The sequence below is a fragment of the Palaemon carinicauda genome, chromosome 3, assembly GCF_036898095.1.
Source record: "Palaemon carinicauda isolate YSFRI2023 chromosome 3, ASM3689809v2, whole genome shotgun sequence".
Taxonomy (NCBI): Eukaryota; Metazoa; Arthropoda; class Malacostraca; order Decapoda; family Palaemonidae; genus Palaemon; species Palaemon carinicauda.
In genome coordinates, this window is record NC_090727.1 from 45315640 (window position 1) to 45326595 (window position 10956).

The window sequence follows — 10956 nt, forward strand, 5'->3', positions numbered from 1 at the left end:
AATAAGTGATATCAGGTTTGATTTGAGTGATAAGTACTCTGGTTATAGATATTTCTTCGTTATTTAGTATTATCTTACTGTTCTTTGCCTTTGGTTTTATATTGCAATTGGTTTCACTGCAGGAGAATTATTATTATTATTATCATCATTATTATTATTATGACTAGCTAAGCTACAACCCTAATTGGAAAACTCACTGCTGTAGAATTATTATTATCATGACTAACTAAGCTACAACCTTAATTGGAAAAGCTGGGTATGGTTTTCTATTGCAATTGGTCTTTCTGCTGTAGAATTATGATCATTATTATGATTAGCTAAGCTATAACCCTAATTGGAAAACTCACTGCTGGGGAATTATCATTATTATTACTAGCTAAGCTACAACCACAATTGGAAAAGCAGGATATGGTTTTCTATTGAAATTGGTTTCGCTGCTGGAGAATTATCATTATTATTACTAGCTAAGCTACAGCTCTAATTGGGAAAGCAGGATACTATAAGTACAAGGGCTTCAACAGGGAAAATAGCCCAGTGAGGAAAGCAAATAGGGAAATAAATAACTATATGAGAAGTAACGAATAATTAATATGAAATATTATAAATCAGTAACAATGTTAAGATATATCTCTCATATATGAAACATAGCAGGTTTGAAATATGTAATACGTAATCTGATGGCAGGTTTCTCTTAGTAATTAAGTTTTCTTCTTGTTATTATTTGCCATTTTATTTCTTAAGAAAATAGAGAAAGATAGGCCATAAGGATATAGCTATTGAATTGTATTGTAGATATAATAGTGCGTGGTGGCCGATGTGGTAACGTCCCTTAATAGTGAACGCTAGACTGGGGTTTGAGTCCCGTTCAAACCTGTTAGTTCCTTTAGTGTTTGCAATCTCACCATCCCTGTGAGCTAAGGATGTGGGGTTTGAGGAACCCTATAGGTCTATCTGCTAAGTCATCAGCAGCCATTGTTTGGCCCTCCCTGGTCCCAGCTTGGATGGAGAGAGGGTTTGCACGCTGATCATATGGTATATATGTCCAGTCTCCGCTTCAGTAACATGGCTCTATCATCATCATAATAAACATCATCATTATTATCTACGCCTATTGACGTAAAGGGCCTCGGTTAGATTTTGCCAGTCGTCTCTTTCTTGAGCTTTTAAATCAATGCTTCTCCATTCATTATCTCCTACTTCATGCTTCATAGTCCTCAGACACGTAGAACTGGGTCTTCCAATATTTCTAGGGCCTTGTGGAGCCCAGTTGAAAATTTGGTGAAATAATCTCGTGGGGGAGTGCGAAGAGCTTACCCAACCATCTCCATCTACCCCTCATCATGATCTCATCCACATATGGTACTTCGAGTAATCTTTCTTATAGTTTCATTTCTGATCATGTCGTTCCATTTAACTCCCAATATTCTTCTGAGGGCTTTGTTCTCAAATCTACAAAATCTATTGGATACTGAACGTACGAGAAAAAAAAAAAAAAACCATAAAAATTCCATCTAATATTGCTTACGTAAAGCGAAAGAAATACACGAAAGCGAAATCGATAGAAAAGAGAAATAAACGAGTTAAGTTTTATATGTTTTATGTCCTCAATAGATGGCGTTATTACCGTTGACATTGATGAAAACGTGTCATGGAAATGTGAATTCAAGGGGATTCACATTGGTGTTATAGTTATACTGCAATTAAATTGTATTAATCCTGCAAATAGCAGAACTTTATGAGCATACGTAACGACCACTAGATATGCTCGGTCGTACTATTAAAAATGTATGGGTCGTGCATTTATACATCTTAATAGTCTTTTTTAATCATGAGGTCCTTGTTTTCTAACTTGAACAGATTGGAACAGGTCTGTCTTTCCTTAATAAATTTAGAGCTCTCTTGCTTGACGGTACACTTGGGCACGATCTTATTTCTCTTCCTCTTTTTTTTTTCTTTTTTTAATTTTTATTTATCTTCATTTTTTAAGTTTTTATAGTTTATTTATGAAAGATCTGATTTGGTGTTCTTGCTGTTCTTAAAATATTTTATTTTGATTGATTGGTGCTTCTCTTGTAGTAAGTTTATTTCCTTATTTCCTCTCCTCGCTGTGCTATTTTTCCCTGTTGGAGCCCTAGGTCATATAGCATCTGGCTTTTCCAACTAGGGTTGTAATAATAATAATAATAATAATAATAATAATAATAATAATAATAATAATAATAATAATAATAATAATAATAATAATATTACAAAACATTTGTTTTATCTACTCAATATATATCCATTTGTCTTGATATTATTGTCAAACTTAAGGATGTGAGTCTTAATTAGAAAACTACGAAAAACACGTTATATATGGAAAAACACTGACAAAAAAAAAAAAGAAAACATAAAAATACCAACATTAGGTCACTTAATTTGAGAATCCTTCTCAAAATTCATTAAGGTTGAAAGATATTTTCATATTTTGTTTTGACAGAATCTAAGTAATTAATATATTTCGATAGAATATGAATTTCAAATCTAGTTTATTTAAGAATCATGATAAAACAAGAAATTAATAGAATTTCATATTGACACAGAGTGAAAGGCAGATTTCAGAATAGTTATTTTGATACAGTTATACTGTATGGTTATGAAACTCTGTCCAAACACTCGTAGCTCACGGAGAGAGAGAGAGACTCCTAGCACCAAGCTTACGTAAAATGCAAAATCTCCTCAAATAAAGACAATTATCAGCAAACAAAGAGAAGGGGGAAAGCATACAGCCACTTGCCATTAGCCATCTCTCTCTCTCTCTCTCTCTCTCTCTCTCTCTCTCTCTCTCTCTCTCTCTCTCTCTCTCTCTCTCTCTCTCTATAAAAGAAAGTCTCTCTCTCTCTTTATAAGAAAAGGTCTCTCTCTCTCTTTTATAAGAGAAAGTCTCTTTCTCTCTCTCTCTCTCTCTCTCTCTCTCTCTCTCTCTCTCCTCTCTCTCTCTCTCTCTCTCTCTCTCTCTCTCTCTTTATAAGAGAAAGTCTCTCTCTCTCTCTCTTTTTTATAAGAGAAAGTCTCTCTCTCTCTCTCTCTCTCTCCCTCTCTCTCTCTCTCTCCTCTCTCTCTCTCTCTCTCTCTCTCTCTCTCTCTCTTCATAATTTCTAGAACAAGACAAAAGTGGTTCTCACATAAGGAAACATTTCAGTCATATACGAATAAATTTTTTATCTAATTTAATGACTTTTTATAGGGAAGCTATCATATAAGAAATATACATAGTCGCACTCCTATATGTATATGTATATATAATATATATGTATGTGTTAGTTACAAAATCTGCTATTAAACTATGAAAACAGAGGTTTATCTTTCAAGTAAAATCTAAACAGTGAAGTATAGCTTATAGAAAGGCTCTTAATTTTTCCATTAAGATTCCTTAAAGTGACTTAAAAAAAAAGATAGACTCTTGTTTAAACAATAAGAGGAAAAGTTAAATAGACAATTCGTACCGATACATTTTTTTTCACAAGTAAGGAAATACAGAAGTTGAAGATGAAGAATTATTTACTTTCTTTAGTTGCTTTTTTTTTTAATAACACATTCTATAATAATGTTTGCTATGAGCATTATTCTCTCTCTCTCTTTCTCTCTCTCTCTCTCTCTCTCTCTCTCTCTCTCTCTCTCTCTCTCTCTCTCTCTCTCTCTCTCTCTTTCTTTGTATAAATTTACTCCGAAAGTATCAGCAGTCGTCATAAAGCATAATAATGGTGAATTATGCATTGTCATAAATCAAATTGATGGTTATAAAAACATATGTTTTGTGAAGAGAGAGAGAGAGAGAGAGAGAGAGAGAGAGAGAGAGAGAGAGAGGAAAAGTTTTTTTAGGAGAAAGTTGACTGCTGTCAAACAGATAGAAAATTGAGATAAGGCATATTTATGGGGAATAATATTAATATAAAATTCCAAGGGATAATACACTCTAAAAAATTAAGGGTATAAAAGGGGTAGAAAAGGGGTATTTCTAGTGGTTAAAATAGCATACCCTATCGGGGTATATAAGAACTATAATATACCCTTTACAATATACCCATAACAAGGGTATAACATATACTTGAGATACCCTTACTTAGGGGTGTATCGTAGGTAAAGAATACCCTTTTACAGGGTATTCTATACGACATAAATACCCGTGTATATTAATTATGATTTTATAATTAATATCTATTCCACCATTATATAGGTGTAGTAATAGCTTATAAGTAAATAAAGTAATAAGGTCAATGATTTTAAAAGTTTGGTTTATCAATTTATTATTTCCATTACACTTGAAAATCAAAAGTATATATATAATATAAAGAGTGATGGCAGAAGCTGCAAAGCAAACCGTACGCAGAAATCTGTGAAAAGAAAATATTTGTTAGTGTGTGTGTGCCTGAATATATAAATATATATATATATATATATATATATATATATATATATATATATATATATATATATATATACACACATATATGTATATATATATAATATATATATGTATATATATATATATACATATATATATATATATATATACATATATATATATATATAGAAAAGAAAGGAAAAAATATCATGCATAAATACCTAACTACCTCAAGTCAAACTGATTAAGAAATCATTGGCGTCAGTGTTTGCTTACAGACTAGCGTAATCGTAATGTTATTAACGTTTAGCTGAATACGTTGTTTATGGTTTTTTTTCCTCCCAGACAGCTTGACGCTCTCACTCTCTCTCTCTCTCTCCTCTCTCTCTCTCTCTCTCTCTCTCTCATAATTAAGTACTAATGATAATTTCTTACTTATTTTCCCCGGTGTTAGTATAATGATTTCTCAGACTCACAGCCTGAATGCAAAACTAATGATGATGTCTGACAATTTTATTCGTAACCACTGTTTATGCTTGCATAGATGGAAAGTTAGTGTTCTTACCTTGGTTAACAGATGAAATGTAGTGTAGATATTATAATCCCGATGACGGTAATTGGAGCAATTTATCTTCATTGCTGAGCAGACGCAGAGTCCAGACGCCACTGAAATTTCCCGCCAAATTCCGGGCTCACGAAGAATCTCGAGACGGCAACAATACAAATTGCCAAGTACCGCATTTTGTAGGAACTTGCTTCAAAACTATCCATAACTCAAAACCAATATGTTGTTAGTAACTTTTTTGGTGCATTACACTATCAGTGTAACAATATGGTGATTTAATACAGAGTAAAAGTTCATTTCATGACATGATCACACAAACTTACCAAGCCCATTTCAAGACAAAGTACAATAGAGGGTATATTATTCACAAAAAATACCCTGTCTCCTGCTGTAGAGGGGTATTTTTGAGCCTTAGGGTGTTTTACATGTATATAAACCCCAGCTCACTCGTTATACCCTTTCTGTACCTTGAACTTTTTACAGTGTAGAAATGAAATTATTCACGCTTATGATTAAGCATCTTATGCCAGCAAAGCCAAATATCATTCCAAAGCTTAATTAGGGCCTACTTACTCATATTGAAATGCGCATATACCTTTTCTCTGCGCTTTGCCTAGCCAAAATGGGATGCGCAGTTGGGCAAGAGAAAGAATTTCAATCTAAAAATAAGTGCGAAAAATAAATCCGATCAAAATTAAATTTTTTCCCAAACTTTTAAACTTCTTTCCAGAAAACTGAAAAGTGTGGAGAAAGGAAGGAAGTAAAAGACGCGAAAAAAACGGGTCACTGAAAGCTAGCGACAAAATGTCGAAAGTCAATTGTCCGAGAAATTTCTTCCGATAATTTTTTTTTCTATCGCGTCTTCCTGACGTCTGGATAAAGGACAGAGATGATTCTTTAAGGAAAAAAGGCTTAATGTTTTGAGATATAATTACAATTGATATTATGATTTTACTGTCTGCTGAATATGATTTTGCTCAATGAAAAGATGATGGGAATAATACTGAGAGACAGAAAAAGAGCAACATAGATACGAGAGCAAACTAGAATAGAGGGTACTCTAACATGTAAGAAAAAGAAACGCACTTGGGCAGGACATATAATAAGAATTAAAGATAAGAGATGTACATTAAGAATAACAGGAAGGGTCTAAAAGGAGCAAGGGAAGGCAGAGAAGACAATGGATTGACAAGCTAAGAAAATGTATGAAAAAGGCCTTATCTGAAATGGCATGATGTGAAATAAAATGGTTCAGAGAGCACTGTTTTCGAACTTAAGAGGAGCTATGAAATGCTTTTCCAGAGACCATGAAATGACACTGTCTTAATGGCTTCCAGGAAAATCTCTCTCTCTCTCTCTCTCTCTCTCTCTCTCTCTCTCTCTCTCTCTCTCTCTCATCATTTTTACTCGAATACAATGAGATTTTCATCTATCTATAAATATTGCGTCCTTTAGTACTCCTTAAAGAGAGAGAGAGAGAGAGAGAGAGAGAGAGAGAGAGAGAGAGAGAGAGAGAGAGAGAGAGAGAGAGAGAGAGAAAGAAATTTGTCTTATTCAATATATTGCTCCTAATATTATTATCATCTTTATTACTTGCTAAGCTTCAACCCTAGCTGGAAACGCAGGATGCTATAAACCCAGGGGCTTCAACAGGGAAAACAGTTTTGAGAGAGAGAGTTGAAGAGAGGAGGCTTTGTGAAAAGAAGTGGAAGATGACTCTAGAGAAGGGCAAAGTAAAGATGAGAAGTGAGTGAGGGAATTAACGCTTTGAAAGATGGCATGTTTTTCCCTGAGGTCAGACTCTATTTCTAGAATGCAGATAATGTCTGTTGTTTAGGTACATTGTCTGGCCCATCCGACCATGCACAGGCTCTTTTAGCTTTGCAGCCTATAGGAAAATTTTTTTAAAAAGGCCTTAAAAACTCTCCACTCCTGCCCAAGTACTGGTTAGATGCAGACTGCTCAGACTCCTAAACAGAAAAAAAAAAAAAAGTCATTTAAGAATGACTTCTCACCAGAGGACTGATGTAAGTGACATTCGAAGAAATGAATGAATTTACCAAAAGAAGCTCAAGAAATAATTCTCCTGAAAACATGCCATAAACATACAATTGATTTTTTTGTGAAGAAAAAAATATGTTTAATGCATCTTGCTTAATGCCTGAAGACAAATTAGGTAAGTGATAGCCATATAATGAAACTATTTCAAAGAGTTATATTTACAGTTATTTTCTAAAGACAAGAGTTGAATGTTTGAAAACCCTATGCTAAATATAAGAAAGTACTGGAATAAAAAAAGGTTCTAATATAAGTCTAATGTAGAAAATTATCAAAGAAATATTTATTTATCAAAAATAATAGTAAACTTAACAATGATAGTATCAATAGAAATGACAATATAGAAAACTTTTGTAAGAGTTACCGAACGGAAGATAATTTTACTCTTTCCATTTAGTTAGTTAAGAACAATGAACTCAAATTATATTTCTTTCCGTCGATTCATTTCCAGTAGTAACTCCAAAGTCTTTTGCTGAAAATCTTACCTCATCTTTTTTTCTTTCTCCTGCAATGCCCACCTCAGTTCTGTGTTACTTCTCCTCTCATCAGAAGTTGACTCAATGGGTCTGACTAACATTGCTCTAACATATCAGTTTCTCTTGAGTCCAACAGATGACGATGAACAATATCCCTATGCACCAGTCAGTCAGTCAGTCAGTCAATGTTCAGTTCTACCTGTTCATCTGATCTGTAAAAAGGGAATAGCATCAACATAAAGCGCATTACAAAGTTTAAGTGCTATACAAAAGATAGAATGTCTACATTAGAAATCTTGTTGTGATATATCTTTATTCTGACCTTTTATAGCAAAACAAAATGGATCAATTATATAAATATGAATGTGTAGTGGAGTAGCAGATCTATTCATTATTGTATAATATTAAATGCAGGATAGAAGTTGCACAAAAAACACTTAACATGTAAGTTCAGAGAAAATTATATACTTCATATAAATATAATGTTGCATTGACCAAATTTCCCGATGAAAAAATGGGTAAAATAAAAGAGTTAAGGACAAGGGTCTCTATGCGAATAAGAGGAAGAAGACGACTCTAGAGAAGGTCTAAATTAAGGAATGACTGAGTCTGGTAATTACCACCATCAATCCGAGATAAGCTTTGAAGACCTGTCTTGGGGCTGCTCCCTGATGTCAGACTCTGGTTCATTAATTCAGAAATCGTCGAGAAACTCTCTACTTCCGCTCAGGTGTTGACTGGATTCAGTGTGCCAAAAGAAAAACTTGAGGTGAGGAGAGCTGCTATAGAAAGGGTATGTCAAGCACCTCGTTCCACCAGCCGGGGTTTGGACCTTCCCTTGTTGATCCTGGCCTCTGACCCTCTAGGCAAGGTTTAGCTAAGGACTTTGCAAGGAAGGACCTTTCTCTATAGTGCCGATGCAAACACCATTAGAGGGAGGAATTCCCGAAAGAAAGCTTGACACTTGATCATTTCCTTACAAACCTACAATAAACATGCAAAAATAGTTATTTTGGAAAACAGAATTATCAAATGCCTCTTACATAATGGTCAATGATGAATTGGTGGAATAAATGCAATGCCTTAAAACCATTATAAGTAGGTACCTTTTACAATTATCATATAAGAATAATAGTATATTGCCTGAAAAAACAAAAACAATGTTTACTTCTATTTACGAAAACTAAATAATTGAAGACAGCAGAGAGAAAAAAAAAACTCAAGCTACAATTATTGCTGACGTTTGCTGATAATTACTCCTGTGTTCCTCCCTCCTATTCCTTCAGTCTTTCTGTCTGCATGAGAAGAAGAGACACACTTGACCTATCTTACCTTTGCTTGCTTCACGCTGGTATAGAAGAAATCATTACATGTTACAGTCCTAAACTAAATTGCTTCGTGTAAAAAATAAGGAAAATATACGAAAATAAGTCTAATCTTATCATTTTTGGGAGGGGAAATTTATATTCAACATTAATAATAGAAATTAATATTAAAGGTACTCTACCCATTCAATTTATCAAAAAATTAACTTATATTACTCCAGCTACTCCATTCATTAAGGGCAGTTACTACAAATCATACATTTTCATTCAATTGATTAAAAGAAGTAACTCCTTTAAGAACAGTAACTCAAAATTCTTACCCTAAAAATCCTACCTCATCTTATTATTCTCTTCTCCAATGTCAGCTTCAGTTCTGCCTGCTTTCATTTTCTGATAAAAATTTTACTTCATGGGTCAGACGGACGCTAGCCTAACATGTCAGCTTCTCTTAGGTCCAACAAATGACGAGGAACTGTATCCCATTGCATCAGTCAGCCAGTCAGTCAGTCAGTCAGTCCGTCAGTAAATCTTCTGTTCTACCAGTTCACCTGATCTACAATAAGAAATAGCATTAATATATGAGGCCATTATAAAGTTCAAGCGTTTTACAAAAGATAAAATCTCTGCAAAAAACATCATAGAATGATAATTGCAAAATTAAATAGATTAACTATAATAATATGATTCCATTGCAGCAAAACAGGTCCATTTTAACATGTAGATCCAAAGAAAAAAATATACATTCTGATAAGTTTACTTTAATGTTCAAACTAATCAAATACAGAACAAGAGATTTCACAAAGAACTCACCTGTATGAAAAGTTTTAAGATCCCTTTTTCTCATTTATTTTTTGTTGCATGATTTCAGTCCTTTGAAGGACTTAGGTAAGAATGTTGTCTTCATTCACCCCCAGAGAGAGAGAGAGAGAGAGAGAGAGAGAGAGAGAGAGACGTCTTGCTGAAGAGCTTATGCTTTACAGACCTGAACTCTTAGCGTTTCTTTCAACAGATTCCGTCCAGAGCTTTGAGGGGAGATTAGGGACGTATCATAAGACGTTATTAATGTAAGCTAATATTGAATAATAAAACGTTAAAGGTGATTAAAACTACATTTGTTTCATTCAGAGATTTATTTCTGATGAGTTCCTCTGTTACTTATTACCTGACATCGCCTCTACTATCATCATCAAGACCACTAGAATTGGTTTTCATGAACATTTAATAGAGAATTTTTAGAGTGAATCTTAGTACATTCAAGTCTTGCAGAATTTTACTAAGAATATGTCATGATAAAAGTCATACACTACTTTGATACTTGAAAAAAATAATTGTATCGAAATGATTAAACAAAGGCAAAGTTTTGAGAATAGATATTAATGAATGATACAACCAGGAGAATAAACATAATAATAGAAGTTGACTAAAAAATACAGTTCCCAAAAACAAAAGGTTTTCATGAAAAAAATATTAAACATTCCCTGACAATTGATTGGTACATGTACTAATTCATGACAACGGTCCAAAGTTATTACTTTATAAATGGGTTATTATCTGGCAGATGTTTGGGGGAGGTTTTTATATACACACACATACACACACAGACACACACACACACACATATATATATATATATATATATATATATATATATAAGTATATATACACATACATACATATATATATATGTTATATATATATATATATATATATATATATATATATATATATATATATATATATATATATACATATATATTACAATGACCATTATACCCTTGAAGTAATCTATATATTCAAACCATTAAGAAAAAAAAAAGATAGTCAAACAAGAATCAAGGATATCTATTGCCAAAAATATGAATTAGTATTTTGATGCTGGGACACTTGCTTGAAGAACTTCTTTTTGTTCCTTTTCGTTCACCATTTCTTCTATTTTTCTTCTTCAGAAAAAAAGCTCATTTTCTAACCTGTCGAATAAAGAAATAAACAAAATAATAATAATAATAATAATAATAATAATAATATAATAATAATGATGATAATAATAATAATAATGATAATAATAATGATAATGATAATAATAATAATAATAATGATAATAATAATGAAGGAAATGATAAGAGTTAAAGGCAGTGCGGAGATAATTGA